The sequence below is a fragment of the Oryctolagus cuniculus genome, chromosome 10 (genome assembly GCF_051225735.1).
Source record: "Oryctolagus cuniculus isolate XC-2025 breed Fujian yellow rabbit chromosome 10, ASM5122573v1, whole genome shotgun sequence".
Classification (NCBI taxonomy): domain Eukaryota; kingdom Metazoa; phylum Chordata; class Mammalia; order Lagomorpha; family Leporidae; genus Oryctolagus; species Oryctolagus cuniculus.
Window position 1 is genome coordinate 63,966,639 of NC_142876.1, and position 15,981 is coordinate 63,982,619.

General features: G+C 42.3%; 1 long non-coding RNA gene across 2 annotated transcripts in view; it reads left to right on the top strand.

Moving 5' to 3' along the window:
• Nucleotides 1-15,981, top strand: part of LOC149123794 (uncharacterized) — a 44,851-nt gene that overhangs the window by 16,965 nt on the left and 11,905 nt on the right. Inside the window, exons 2-3 of one of the 2 annotated variants that reach the window (XR_016215143.1) lie at nt 626-685; nt 2,444-2,639. This is a non-coding gene — a long non-coding RNA (uncharacterized LOC149123794). Of the gene's footprint in view, nt 1-625; nt 686-2,443; nt 2,640-15,981 lie in introns of those variants that run through there. The other variant, XR_016215142.1, reaches the window with a different exon arrangement.

A 15,981-nucleotide genomic window follows, 5' to 3' on the forward strand; every position in this document is an offset into this window, starting at 1 on the left:
AACACTTGGACCATCTTCCACTGCTTTCCCCAGGCCATTAGCAGGGAGCTGGATTGTAAGTGGGCAGGTAGGACATGAACCTGTGCCCATATGGGATGCTGGTGTCGAAGGCAGCGGCTTTACCCACTATGCCACAATGCCTGCAGCAATCATTTTTAATTTAAAATCTGTGTCCAAACAATATTACAATACTCCATGTATAGTGTGAGAATCTTACTAGACCTCACTTCCATTTCACCTTCCAATACATTGTTATGATTTTATTTGTCTTAGCAGTTATGTTTTAAATATATGAAAATGAAAAAAAATATGTTGGCCTGCATATTTGCCATTTTTGGCATCTTCATTTGTTATTGATTTAAATCTCCATCTGGTATCATTCTGGTATTCTGTTTAAGAAAATTCCATTTACAGTTATTATTGTACAAGTCTACTGTATCATAAGCTTTTACTCTCCTGGAAAATAATTTATTCACTTTCAAATTGGTTAGATATTTTGATAAAGCAATTATGTTGGGTCTTGATGTGGTTTTCTTCATGTTTCTTCAGCTTTTGAGTTTCATTGTTCTTGGATCTGCAGGCTTGGAGTTTAAATTAAATTTGAATAGTCTTTTCTCTCTTCCAGGTCCATCTTCTTGGATTATGCTTGCACATGTTTTCCCACTGAGGTCCTGGAGGCTGTGAGGTATATATATATATATGTATTTCCCTCTGAATTTCATTTTGAGGGAATCCTTTTTTCATCTTCAAGTTCACTGATCTTTTCTTCCGCACCGTATAACCTATGATTATCCAGAATATATTTAGTTTTAGACATGATAATTGTCATTTCTAGAAGTTTTATTTAGATCACTTTTTTATATCATCCATTTTCTCTTTATTGTAATGCTATCCACTGTCTTCTTCACCATCTCGAGTATCGTGGTGCAAAAACCAGCCTTCTGCAAGTGTCTTTTCATTCCTCTCCAGTGTATCTTTGATTAGACTGCTAGATGGGAAATTTCTGGGTTAACAGATAAATGCAGATATTGTTTGGCTACAAATGACTACAAATTACAAAATCACTCTCCATAAGGGCTGTACTACGAGGACTTAACACCAGCAATATATGAGCAAGCTGTTTTCTCCAAGGTCTCATTAACATGCTTCAGATTGCTAAGATTTTGTCAACCTAATTGTAGCTTAAGTTGCATTGCTGTTATTCTGAGTGAAGTTGAGCACCTTTCTATAGAGTAAGAACTCTGCATCTCTTTCTGGGACTGACCTGTTAATATCTTTAGCCCATTTTTCAATAGGGCGTTGTCCTCTCTTCTCTATGTTTAGGAACTCTTTATATTAAGTACATAGTCCTTTTCATGTGATACAAACACAAATGTTTTTCTTTTAGTTTGTCACAGTACCTTTCCTATGTGAAAACTTGGGGGCAGGCATTGTGGTGCAGGAGGTCAAGCTGATGCTTCGGGTTGCCCACATCCCATATCGGAGTGCCTGGGTTCAAGTCCCTACTCCACTTCATATCCAGCTTCTTATTAATGAAGGGAGCAGATGGTGACCCAAGTGCTTGGGCTCCTGCACCCACATAGGAGACCCAAATAGAGTTCCTGGTTCCTGATTTCAGCCTGGCCCCAGCCTTGGCTCTTTGGGGAGTGAACCAGTGGACAGAAGATCACTTTCTCTCTCTGTGTATATGTATGTGTTCCTTTCTCTGTAGTCTGGCTTTCAAATAAATAAATAATAAATAAATTCAAACTTACAAAAAAATTGAAAATCTTTATGTACTCAAATTACCACTGTTTTCTCTTATTGCTTGTGAATTATAGCACATAAATTACAGTTAAGAAAGGTTTTGCCATTACCAAGCTATAAAGAAATTCATTATTTTCTTAAGTTCCTGTGTGGCTTTATTTTTTATGTTTAATATCTGATCCTTTTGTAATTTATTGTACTTGTAGGTTAGGCACTATGTTTTGGTCTTTGCTTAGGGATGGAAGGAGTAGATCAGGGAGGGATTTGGGAATAATGAGAATCAAAGTTATTTAAGGTAGCATCCCTGCATCAGAGAGCTCTTAGTTGAAGAATCAAAATATCTCATGGGAAGAGCTGAGTAAATGGGTACTTTTGAGGCTGTGTGGGAAGATAGTATAGTAAGGAATCAGTTGTTCATGTACTTCAGGATAGAAAGGTGAGGAGGAGGAGGAAGATGATAGAAACGTTCTGACCAATGCATTTAAACAGTAAAATGATACAAAAGACGTATTTTATGGGATAGTCAGGGAAAGAAAACTCTCAAGTGAAGTGACACTGGAGCTGGATTTTGAATAAGCAAGAACTCAACAAAGTGAAGGTGAAGGGCCAGAGGTGAGGGAGGTAAGCTGCTGTTTCCAGGCCAGCATCACATAGTGGAGCTCCGATTTGAGTTCTGGCTGCTTCTGTTCCCATGCAGCTTCCTGCTAACACACCTAGGAAAGCAATGGAAGATGGTGCAAATACCTGAGCCCCCGCCTCCTATGTCAGAGACCCGGATGGAGTTCCTAGCTCTTGGCTTTGGCCTGGCCCAGCCCCAGCCATTGTATCATTGTAGCCATTTGGAGAGTAAACCAAGGAATGAGATTCATTCTCTCTTTCTCTCTCAATTGCTCTGCCTTTTAAATCAATAAAGTAAGTCTTTTTTTAAAAAAGAAAAAGTGCAGGTAAAGAAGGAAGGTATTCCTAGCAAAAGGAGCCTTTGCATGACATGAAAGTACTGCCATGTTCTTTAAACGATGGAAGAGTTGCTGTGGTTCAATCATCCCCCACATTAGGGGAGGACAGGGTGAAAGAGAGGACTCAGCGAACCTCTTAGTCCAGGGGTAGAGAGACGTTTTCTTAAAGGTCCAGACTGTAATATGTTAAGCTTGCAGATCACATGCTGTCTGTCATAATCAGTCAGTTCTGCTATTTACCATGAAAGCAGCCATAGAGAATATTAGCACCCTCAGAGAGCTAAGACTCTTAGTATTGCTTTTGCCACCATGTAATTTTTTTAGAAATAATGCATAAATTTCAAATCAGAACCATCTTGATCTTTCATATTGAAAAACATGAGTTATGGGAATCAGAAAAGAATGATCTCAGTGTTGCCTTGTCCAAATGACAACATTAAAAGCTAAATTTCCCAGAAATCTGGGTAATCTTAATTCAGTTCCAAGTAAGTACCACCCTGTGTAAGAACTCTCCCAAAGGAGGTTTTTTTTAATTTGGAACCCAGCCTCTCGATGTGGTAGTTAGTCAGTGGTGCCACTGATGGTTAAACTCACAGGAAGCTTAAAGGTTATTTGAGCATTATATTAAAGTTTAATGAATTGGACCTGAGAACAAAAGAGAAACTCTCTCAATGAATTGAGTAGAATGCCTAAATTAGTTCTCAAGGTAAATGAGATGGACATTTAAAAATGCTTTCACTTATTTATTTGAGAGGTGGAGAAAGAGAGAAAGACAAGGGGAATAGAGTGCACGTCTGCTGGTTTACTTCCTAAACACCCACAACTCCCAGGGCCTGGGTCAGACTCCCAGAAGTGAGGAACCCAGTCTTGCTCTTCCACATGATGGTGAGGACATAACCACTAGATCCGTCACTGCTGTCTCCTGTAGTGTGGATTAGCAGGAAGCTGGGGTTTGAAGCAGGGCTGGGCACTGAATCCCAGGTACTCTGCTATGGAATGTTAAGCAGTGACCTAACTGATAGGCCAAACGCCCACCCAAAATTAGAGGAATTTTAAATATTCTCAGACTTTCATATCTGAAAATACGGACAACTTAGCGACAGAGCCAATGAGAATGTTCTTGACTGACTGGTTCAGAATGCAGAAGTCGCAGTTGGTAAATATGTCTTCATTTTGGTAACAATATCAATAATTACTGATTGTCTATGTTATTAAATCACAAAGGTGATGATTATTCAAAAGTTATTTTAACCTTAAAAAATTTAACTCTACATCTCTGAAGGAAAACAATCTAGAGATTATTAAAGTGAAAATGGGCAATTTCCATCCAGGAGCCAGTGTTGCTTCCATAATTATTGGTTTTTACATGAGTGTTTAAGTCAGTGAGTATATAATTATGTTTTAATTGTTAGAATTCGCTAGAGACCAAGAAGACAGTTTTTTTCCCCCCACAGGCAGAGTGGACAGTGAGAGAGACAGAGAGAAAGGTCTTCCTTTGCCGTTGGTTCACCCTCCAATGGCCACCGCGGCCAGCGCGCTGCAGCCGGTGCATCGCGCTGATCTGAAGCCAGGAGCCAGGTGCTTATCCTGGTCTCCCATGGGGTTCAGGGCCCAAGCACCTGGGCCATCCTCCACTGCACTCCCTGGCCACAGCAGAGAGCTGGACTGAAAGAGGGGCAACCGGGACAGAATCTGGCGCCCTGACCAGGATTAGAACCCAGTGTGCCGCCGCCGCAAGGCGGAGGATTATCCTAGTGAGCTGCGGCGCCGGCCTGGAAGACAGTTTTTAAACAGGAAAGTTACTGAGAATGTTAGAAAGCAAAATAAAGTTCAACAAGATGAAATTTTCATGTTAATAGTAAATTAAATTCTCCGACGTGTCCTCATATGTCATGGTGTGCCTGAATTATTTTTGAATCATAGAGATAAATTACTTAGCCATTCGTATGATTTTTTAAATTTTGTTTTAATTTGTCAAGAAAGAGGTAGGAATGAGATGTGTTTTTCCTTTTTATTCCAATTATTGCTCACTTTGCTTCCTGAGCCTTTCTGATTGTTTCTGTTCTCCCTATTTTCTGCAAATAAAGTTTTTCCACACAATAGCATGTATTTAAGCTCTGTAGTAACAGGGGTCTGTGACTCTAATTAACACACAATTATTCTTAGGTATTTAAATTTAACTGAAAAGTTATCTCTGTTAAATATAAAAGTGGGAATAAGAGAGGGAGGAGATGTATAATTTGGAACATGCCCAATCGGACTTGCCTCAAAGGGTAGAGTTAGAAATGTGCCAGGGGATTCCAATTCAATCCCATCAAAATGGCATATACCAATGCCATCTCACTAGTCCACGTGATCAATTTCAGTTCATAATTGATCATAATGATAGGTCTAAGAGTCAAAGGGATCACAGAAACAAGACTAGTGTCTGCTAATACTAACTGATAGAATTAAAAAGGGAGAGAACGATCCAACATGGGAAGCGGGATACATAGCAGACTCATAGAATGGCAGATGTCCTAAACAGCACTCTGGCCTCAGAATCAGCCCTAAGGCATTCAGATATGGCTGAAGAGCCCATGAGAGTATTTTAGGCATGGAAAGCCAAGACACTCTGTAAAAAAAAAAAAATGAAAGATCCTTGCAAGCGAAATCCCAGTGGAAAGAATGGGCCATCAAAGAAGGAGGTACCTTTCTCTGAAGGGAGGAGAGAGGAGAAAACTTTCACTTTGACTATGATCTTGTCTAAATAAGATCAGAGTCGGTGAGCTCAAAAGGCTTCCATAGCCTTGGCAACTCATGACGAGAGCCTAGGGTGATTACTGACGCCATAAACAAGAGTGTCAATTTGTTAAGTCAACAACAGGAGTCACTGTGCACTTACTCCTCAATGTTCTTAATGTGTTGTTCAATGTGAATTAATGCTATAATTAGTACTCAAATAGTATTTTACACTTTATGTTTCTGTGTGGGTGCAAACTGTTGAAATCTTTACTTAATATATACTAAATTGATCTTCTGTATATAAAGAGAATTGAAAATGAATCTTGATGTGAACGGAATGGGAGAGGGAGTGGGAGATGGGAGGGTAGCGGGTGGGAGGGAAGTTATTGGGGGGGGAAGCCATTGTAATCCATAAGCTGTACTTTGGAAATTTATATTTATTAAATAAAAGTTTCAAAAGGCTTTTAAAGTGATCTCCTGCATATATCATTCATTTTTGAAAAATAATTAATTCATTAAATTTATCTGAAAGGCAGAGAAACAGAGACAGACAGACCCTTCATTCCCTGCTTCACTCCCCAAATGCCTGCAATGGCCGGGGTTGGGCCAGGCCAAAGCCAGGAGCTTGGAACTCAATCCAGTCCGCCATGTGGGTGGTAGGTATGTAAGTGTGTGAACCATCACCTGCTGCCTCTCGGGCTGTGCATTAACAGGAAGCTGGAACTGCAAGCAGAGTCACCAAATGGGATGCAGGTGTCCCAAGTACCATCTTAAGGATGGAGCCAAATTCCTGCTCCCATCTGTTATTTTTGAAACTTTGGCTCTCACCTCCTAGGTTGCCACCTAAACTGCTATGATGATGAGGGGTAGGGTTAGTGGAGGTGATGTTTGAGCAGAAGAGTAGAAAGTTATCTTCAGGGGGCTGGCACTGTGGCACAGTGGGTTAACATCCTGGCCTGAAGTGCCGGCATCCCATATGGCACTGGTTGGAGACCCAGCTGCTCCACTTCCCATCCAGCTCTCTGCTATAGCCTGGGAAAGCAGTAGAAGATGGCCCAGGTCCAGGTCCTTGGGCTCCTGCACCTGCGTGGGAGACCTGGAGGAAGCTCCTGGCTCCTGGCTTCAGATTGGCACAGCTCCGGCTGTTGTGGCCAATTGGGGAGTGAACCATTGGATGGAAGACCTCTCTCTCTCCCTCTGTCTCTCCTCTCTGTGTACAAACTGTGACTTTCAAATAAATAAATAAAAGAAAAAAAAGATGTACTAGTCACACATCAACTGTTCAGTAGATATGGGGCTAATGGCTACTTTATTGGACAATGTACCTGTAGAGCATCCTAATACAGAGAAAAGCATTTGTTTATTTAAACAGATCTGCTTATTTGAAATGATAATGTTAGAGTGAGAGAAATAGAGAGAGATCTTCCATCTGTTGGTTCATTCCCCAGATTCTGGCAGTGGCCAGGACTGGGCCAAACCAAAGCTAGGAGCCTGGAACTCCATCTGGGTCTGCCCATGAGGGTGCCAGAGATCCAAACACTTGGGTCATCTGCTGTTTTCTCAGGCACATTAGCAGAGAGCTAGGTGGGACATGGAGCAGCTAAGACTCCAGCCAGTGCTCAGTGTGGGATGGAAGTATCACAGACGGCAGCTTAACCCACTGTGCCACAAAGCCGGCCTCGAGAAAAGCATTTTTTTCTTCATAAGAGACACATATGAGGGCACTTCAAGAAGTCCATGGAGAACAGAATTTTTAAAAATTTTGGTTGCAAAATTTTGAAATGCATAGTTTTTTTCTTTTTTTTCTTTTTTCTTTTCTTTTTTTTGACAGGCAGAGTGGACAGTGTGAGAGACAGAGAGAAAGGTCTTCCTTTTGCCGTTGGTTCACCCTCCAATGGCCGCCGCTGCCAGCGCGCTGCAGCCGGCACACTGCGCTGATCCGATGGCAGGAGCCAGTTGCTTCTCCTGGTCTCCCATGGGGTGCAGGGCCCAAGAACTTGGGCCATCCTCCACTGCACTCCCTGGCCTCAGCAGAGAGCTGGCCTGGAAGAAGGGCAACCGGTACAGAATCCGGCACCCCGACCGGGACTAGAACCTGGTGTGCCGGCGCCGCAAGGCGGATGATTAGCCTAGTGAGCTGCGGCACCGGCGCATAGTTTTTGTCATAACACACACTTCCCATGAACTCTTTGAGGGTTCCTCATACACATGAATTTCAAAAAATTTTGCACCAAAATGAACATACCTTTTAATTCCATTTCCGTGAGGTTTTTGAAGTATCCAATTATAGTTTCTGGAAATAAACTAATTCAGGTAAAAGATCAAGTATAGCTCAGAAAGTTCAGCTTAACAAGAGTATGATTACTATCAGGACACCTACTTTGAGTTCAAACGCTGAAAGTCGTGTGATCTTTAGTCACTTAACTTTTCTACACCAGAGTAAATCTAAGGTCAGGATTCCTTATAGTTTCCTTTTAATATCTCTGAGTTAATGAATTGACTGTGTGGTGTAGCAGCAATTGTAGCTGTGGTGATGGCAGTAGTAGCAACGGTGGTAATGGCAATGGCAAAACTAATACAGCATTTAACTGTGTGCCGGGCATGTACTAAATATCATCTATCTATATACATATAAATATATATGAACATATAAATATATTTAATAAATATATTTATATATAAATATATTTAAATAAATTAAATATATATAAAACATGTAATAAATATGTTAATCTATCACATGTAATAAATATGTTAATCTATCACAACAACTTTATGCAGCAGATCTGTAACCATGTCATGTCTCAGATCAGGAAATTGAAGGACAGAGAAGTGATCACAATAGCTAACAGAGCTAGAAGGTTACAGTTTGAGATTTTAAATGTAAGTATTTGATTCTCCTGTCCATGCCCTTAATCACTGAACTATACTGTTTTCTTAAAAAGTGCAAAAAATAGCTATTTTCCTTTAACGATCATAAACTGAAATCTTTTTCAAATGTGTAAAAGTAACTTGAAAGCCACTGCCAATAAGTTTTTTTGTTTGTTTGTTTGTTTGTTTTTTTGACAGGCAGAGTGGACAGTGAGAGAGAGAGAGAGAGATAGGTCTTCCTTTACTGTTGGTTCACTCCCCAATGGCCGCCACTGCCGGTGCACTGCGGCCGGCGCACCGCACTGATCCGAAGCCAGGAGCCAGGTGCTTCTCCTGGTCTCCCATGGGGTGCAGGGCCCAAGAACTTGGGCCATCCTCCACTGCACTCCCTGGCCACAGCAGAGAGCTGGCCTGGAAGAGGGGCAACCGGGACAGAATCCGGCACCCCAACCGGGACTAGAACCCGGTGTGCCGGCGCCACAGGAGGAGGATTAGCCTAGTGAGCCACGGCGCCAGCCGCTAATAAGTTTTTAATATAATACTGATCTCTGGATTAACACAGATAATGCAAGGTGTGCAAATTCATCCTTAACACTTCTAACTGCAAAGAAAATAGAGAGGTAAGTGTTGCTTTCCCTTTTCTATAGCAGCTTTAAGCCAAGCACCTCTTAACATCTTGGAAATCAAGAAAGTCCAAATGCAGAGATCTGAAAGTGGATATTTCTACAACAAAGACAGCAAAAAGGCCAGGCATTTGGTGCATGAGTTAACACACCCCTCAGGACACCTGCACCTTGTATGGGACTGCCTAGGTTTGAGTCCTGGCTTGCTCGCAATCCCAGCTTCCTGATAATGCTAATAAGCACCCTGCGAGGTAGCAGTGATAGCTAAAGTACTTGGGTCCCTGCCACCTATGTGAGAGCCATAGATTGAGTTCTGGGCTCCTGGTTTCGACTGGCCCAGGCTCAGCCATTATGGGTTTTTGGGAGAATGAACCAATGGATGGGAAATCTCTGGCTATCTGGCTGCCTTTTTGCCTTTCAGATAAATACACTTTTTTCAAAACTGAACCAGTTGTCACCTTTCCCTAGAAGAAAGTGCACAAGCAATATTTTTGACAACTGGTTCTCTGGGGGGAAATTTTGTGTGTTGTACATGTAAATTTATTATGTATTTTATATATGGGATGTGTATCACACAATTTATAAATAATGAATATATATTTATTTGTAAATTTTATGCATTGAAGTTTTTCACAAATTGCCTTTGTTCTTTTTTTTTTTTTTTTTTTTTTTTTGCTGAATCCTTGTACCTGTAGCTAACCTGTGATAATATAGTTCTGACATGAATGTTGGTGAATATTTACATTTATGTTAGCAAGTAAGATGTAATTATAACATGACTCTTTTATGGATAATAAGTCACTTCTTTTCTGAATCAGAAAATTATTTGTGAACAATGGAAGGAGATCATATTGGCAAGGCAGGAAGCATAGAGAAACTCCATTGGGCCAGGCTCTGGCTTTCATAACTGCTATGTTGCAGGAAGTAACCAGGATCCATAAGAAACCTTAATCTCTGCAGAGGACACACCTCCAATGATCTAAGGACCTCACTTCTCCAAAGTCCCACCTCCCAACATTACCACACTGAGAACCAAGCCTCGAAAATGTGGGCCTGGGAAAGCAAATCACATCTAAGCCACAGCACCACCATCATAGTGCATCTCTACCATACTGGAGTAATAGATGCAAAGAGCCTCAAAGACATAAAAGGAGTAAAATTTAAGAAAATAATTAGAAAATATTTCTTATATTTGTTCTTCATGTAAGTTATTTACCTGTATATTTATATAGTTCAGTTTTTAATCACAGTTGTGCCTAGCTTATGAAATTCCTGAAAATGCAATCATTGACTTAGGCACCAATGCAAGCAACCCCAACACACCACTGCTGTGAAGTACAGGGAGCTCATATGCTGACTTATAAAGGAGTGCATTCCCTAGTCTACATACCCAAGAGACCCAAAACACCATCGGATTGTATGCTTGGAGAGATGATAGGGGACTGGAGAATTAGACGTATAAATAAGTATAGCCTATTTAGTGTACTCATCAAAAAACATCCTGTTAGTGCTCTTTTGCCAGAATCTTGATTTTAATAAGCAGTCAGGATGCATGAGCAGAGGGATATTTAACTTGGATTTTTATGGAAGCATCAAAAACATTTGTTGAGAATGACTAAACCCATACTCTGTAATAAGACCTCTGTATGATTGAGGTACATGGTAAGTTAACTAGAAAGGAAGCCAAGGGTATTTTTATGCAGGTGTCTGGTTCTTGCTCACTGAGGAATTGATGACAGTGCTTCTCCATGGTGATGGAATGACCTTGCTGCTTCATGCCCCACACTGCCGCCACAACTGAGTCTGCTCTGCTTTGAGATGCCTGTGTCTTGGATCAAGGTGCTCAGTACTGAGTCAGGTTGCTGCTTACTCATTTGCCCAAAGCCCACTCTGAGTCTTGAACCTTGTTTGCCCAGCGAGGGTTTGCAGGTCTGTAGCTTCGAGCTTTTTCTTTAGAGTTCCATGTGAATTGAATCTCTGCATCTGTGATTTCCCCGAGGCATGAGTGTTCTGTCGTTGCATCTGAAATTTTTCAGCATCTGATTTGAAAGGTATTTTGGAAGAAAATTCCTTCTGGGGTGGAGTCTGCTGTGAAACCAGATGCTGCACTGCAGAACCTTCCTTGGGGAACACTAATAAACCTACTGTGTGAACCCTGGCCCCTCCCTAGCAGATCCAACACCTACGATTGCTCCACTTCTGACTGCCACAGGGGGGCTGAGTGTTTGGCTTGGTGGTTAGGACTGGTTAGGGCATCTGTGTCCTCATCCAGAGTACCTGGGTTCTATGTTCACCTCTGGCTCCTGACTCCAGCTTCCTGCTTGTGCTGACCCCGTGAGGCAGCAGGTGTTGGCTTCAGTGATTGCATTTCTGCCACCCACATGGGAAACGCAGGTTGAAGTCCCAGATCCTGGCTTCAGCCTTTGCCTGTTCCATGCTGTTAGGGGCATTTGGGAAGTGAGCCAGTGGATGGGAGCATCACCCTGCTCTGTCTCTGCCTTTCCCTTCATCCCAACTCCAGTTGCCACAGTGAGTGAGAGTCTGAGCCGTCCAACTCATTTTTTTTTAGTGGAATCAAATAATGGCTCTTGATGTTTTCAATATTTTTTAAAAAACTGATAGAGGTCAATCTGTATCCTCCCGCAACTTGCCATTCTTGACTGATAAATCATCTTACTATTTCTTTTCATAAAACATCCCTTTCAGCTTCTTTACATTCATCCTGTCCTATTATGTTTTTCTTAATTGGGGTTACATTTCTGCCATAGAATATGAGCACTGCTGGTTCTAGGCTTTATCTCTCTTTTTAGTTCCTTGGGCCCAATTTATAAGATGAAGTGTATTGTCAGGATCAAGCGTATGCAAAATTATTAGGTAGAAAACTTCTGTCTTTCATACCTCACCTCACAGTGCAGCCCTAGATTATAAAATTCTTGAGGCAAACATTTTCTTTTTCATTTCCATGGTTTTACATTTCTAGTACAGTCAAAACTCAAAAGTATGAAAAGTATATACCTTCAAGGGCAAGTGTTTGACCTTGCAGGTAAGTTGCCTGTTAGGAAATCTGCATCCTACATCAGAGTCCCCAGCAGTACTCCCAATTCTAGCTTCCTGCTAATGCAGACCCTGGGAGGCAGCAGTGAAGGCTCAAGTAGGTGGGTCCTTGACAGCCACATAGGAAACCTGGATTGAGAGTTCCCAGGCTTTTGCACAGTCTGGGGCCACTGCAGGCATTTGGAGAGTGAATCAGTGGATCACATTCATTCTCTCTCTCTGTCTCTCAGATTTTTTTTTAAAGTGTGCCTTTGTTCATTTATCCTCAAACTCAACTTACCTTTATTCCTCCTGCTTCAAAGACATTCTGTGCCTTCTGATTTAAAGCAGTCTTATCAGGAAGTCACTCACTTGAGGATGCAAACTCAGCCCATCAGAGCTCTAACTCTGTCATGTGTTGGGTTCCTATCTTCTGCTGAGGTTGTGTGTGGGCCCAGGGGACACCATAGGACATGGTTGGGGTGGTGCTGCCCTCTGACCTTTGCTCAGCCACTTTACCTTTGGAGGCAGGGCAGCAAGTCTGTGTCCGCACTGCCCCCCTACTAAGGGAACTCTCCAGCCCCTCTGTCAAAACAAGCCAAACTCCTGTGGGGGCTCCTACATTTCCTGCTGTTCACTGGGATCCCTGCTTGGCCTAGCTCCACCTACTCTTCGACTCCCTGCCTGGTGGTCAACCCAGAGGCCTTCAGCCACAAGGCTGTTTCATCACTGACAGTAGTGATTGCTATGAGAGCTGGTCATGTGGTGTTGATGGAGGACATTGGAGCTTCGAGATCCTCTCCGCACCCTCTGTGCAGGGCTCAGGGAGGCGTCGGCCCCTTAATATCTCTTTTGCCAGGACTGCCTCATCCCAGGGTGTCAGATGGGAGTGGCTCTTAAACTTCTCTGTTCTCAGGTCCTCAAACCCATCACTCATTTTACCCTGCATCCCAGAGGTTTAACCCAGAGAGAGGCAGACTCGGGTGCTCCTCTTCCTCTCTGAGATCCACCTAAGTATCACTCTCCTCTCTCTCTGCCGTCTGTGCAAGCTCTCTCTGTGTGGGAGCAACACTGCCCTTCTCTTTACATCACTGTCTGCTACCTTCCTCATTATGCTTTCAACTCCTCCACATTCAGTCTTCCAACCATGGTTACAGATGTAATGGGAAGCTTTTAGGATTTTGAAAACTCTCAAGTGCCGAGTTCTGGTCCTCAAAATTGGATTTTCTTAACTAACATTTCTAGAAAGTGCTTGGAGAGGCACTCTCAGAAGTCAGAATGTGAAGCTGGAAGTCTCATCCACCTCACCTTTCCACCCACGATGACAGCAATCAGTTTCTACATCTGTGAATGTAAGATGTAACGTCAAGACTGTAGTTACCATGAAATAAAGCTATGGGACCAACACCTCACTGTGACTTTCTCAAAAAGGAGAAGGACTTGGACATGATAAGAGAGCAGTTCCAAAGGGCAGAAACTAGAGTGTGGTGTCACTTGAATCCTGTGCCTGGCATGGGCACACAGCCGAGTTAGAACAGCTTTGAAAACAGGAGCATAACCAGGGGATGGAGAAATAAAACTTCTGTTGAAGGGACAGGGCAATTTTTCTCTCCAGTCTTCCACCTGCCAACCACTGGGACCATCTATAGGTTAGGTCTGTTCCTAATCCCTTTATTTGGGGCATGACCCTGAGTGCCTTCCTGCAGAACTCTCCCTGGGCCATGCTGTTTGGATTGGGTGAACCAGGCTTCCTGTCCCAGGACTTATCACATGACCCAGACCTGGCCTGGATCATCACCTATGGTTGAGAATGGGATCTGGACTAGAGCTGGGCTGCCCCATGAGAACTCTGCTGTATTTTCTTGATGAGAACGTTACTGTCTCTGGAAGGAGACAAGACCTGTATGGTGCATCTTGAAGCCATGGAGAAACTAGGCTGAGACGCTGGAGGATTCCTAAGACAATCATCCTTTAAAAACTCTGTCCTGAGTATGTTTAGAACTATCACCACCACTTCTGCTGCTGCTTGTGCTAGGGTAAGTTCATTCTCATTGCTTGCATCACAAGGATAATAACAATAGCCAGCATTTACACAGCATTTGTGAGATGCCATTTATTCTAAGCATTGATTCACTTAGTACTCACAACTGCCCCACAAAGTAAGTACCATTGTCATCCTTGCCACTCCACCCAAAAGAAATGGGAGCCTAGAGAGGTTCAGTTAGGGTCCAAAGTCACAGACCGAGGAAGAGATGTAGACAGGATTCAGCTCTGGTGGTCTGCTGCCAGGGCCCAGGAACTTAAATGGTGGCAGGCTGCCTGTTAGTCGTCCAGATGGAGCCTGTGAACCTGGCAAGCGACTCTGAGCCTCCAACATAAGGGATAAATGATTCCATGTTTTATCATGGTAGACTGTCAGTAATAGCAAATCAATGTTCCTAGTTATTTTACTACTTGATTCCATTTCCTTCATTCTGAGTGGTGCTTGACTGGGTGGGGGATCAGGGTGGGAATGCATAAATGAGTTTGTGTCTATAAACAACTTTAGGATAGAAGCTGGTTACTCAGAATCATGAATATTTATTTCCCCAAAAAAGATAACTTGGGGGTGGTATTGTGGTGGAGCAGGTTAAGCTATTGCTTGCAACACTGGCATCTCATACCATAGTACCCATTAGAGTCCCAGATGCTCCATTTCTGATCCAGCTGCCTACCAATGCCCCTGGGAAAGCAACAGAGGATGGCCTAAGTCCTTGGGTCCCTGCTACCCAAGTGGGAGACCCAGATGGAGTCTCAGGTTCCTGGCTTCAGCCTGGCCCAGCCTCAGCTGTTTAAGCCATTTGAAGAGTGAACCTGTAGATGGAAGACCTCTCTCTCTAAATCACTTTCTCTCTGTCTTTCACTCTGCCTTTCAAATAAGTAAATAAAAGTACATCTTAAAAAAACAAGAATTTTGTTCCTTTATACAAAGAAAGACTGAAGCACAATTTGGACCTGATGTCTTGATCTAGTCTGGCTCTGTCAGTACCACATGCAGGAATAAATGGTCACTTGAGGTTTGGCTGTTTTTTAACAATCCTCTCAAGGTGACTGAAAGAAGCTTAAGAGGATAAGATACTTGAGAAAGAATGATTACATCCTTTACCACGGTGCTTCAGAGGACTGGGAAGCTCTTTGTTCTGAATTCGTTTCAACTGACAATGGTAGAAAAGGGTACATTTCCTAAATCAGAGGAATAACTGTTATCTAGAGACCGCAAATCTGATCCAGATGAAATATAACTCCAAAGGTAATTTGATTAGGAGCAATTTACCTTCAGGCGACTGCAGCCTTTTGGTGTCCTCTGCTTTTATGTTGTTTTTTTCTTTTCCCTGCAGCTTCCCCCTTCTTGTTTGTACACATCCTCTACAGACATGGCACAAAACAGCTGCTTTCCTCTTCCTGGATGACTGGTCCCTTCAGGTCCCTGGGAAAGAGGAAGGTGCCTGGTGCCGGGGCATTCCTGGGTGAAGTCATGTGGCCGTACTCATGGCTATTACATGGAAAAATTATCCTCATGATTTTGCTAGCTGTGAAACTTTGGTATTGGAAGTAGAGAGGATTCCATATACAATTTTCATTTATTCTACAATATACGAAGTATATTGATATATAGATTCACTCACTAAATGTAAGTTTATAAATGTATACCTCTCATCTTTTTCTTATGGCAATATATTTAATATATCATGATAATATAGTACATTTTAGACTTTGTCTGATTTGGCTGCTGTGAAGTCCTGTTACATATCTCATTTTGAAAACAGTTCATTATCTCAGAGCGGTGTATCTGTTAGTAAACATTATTCATTAATATACATAAGATTCTAATTTTACTGACTTCCCTATCAAATTGTTTTCTTTAAATTATTTCTTAAATATATTTGAAAGGTTGAGTGAGAAAGAGAGACAGAGAGAGGGAAAGAGAGAGAGAGATTCTGTCCATCAGTTCACTCCCCAAATGGCTGCAACAGCCCAGGGTTGCTCCA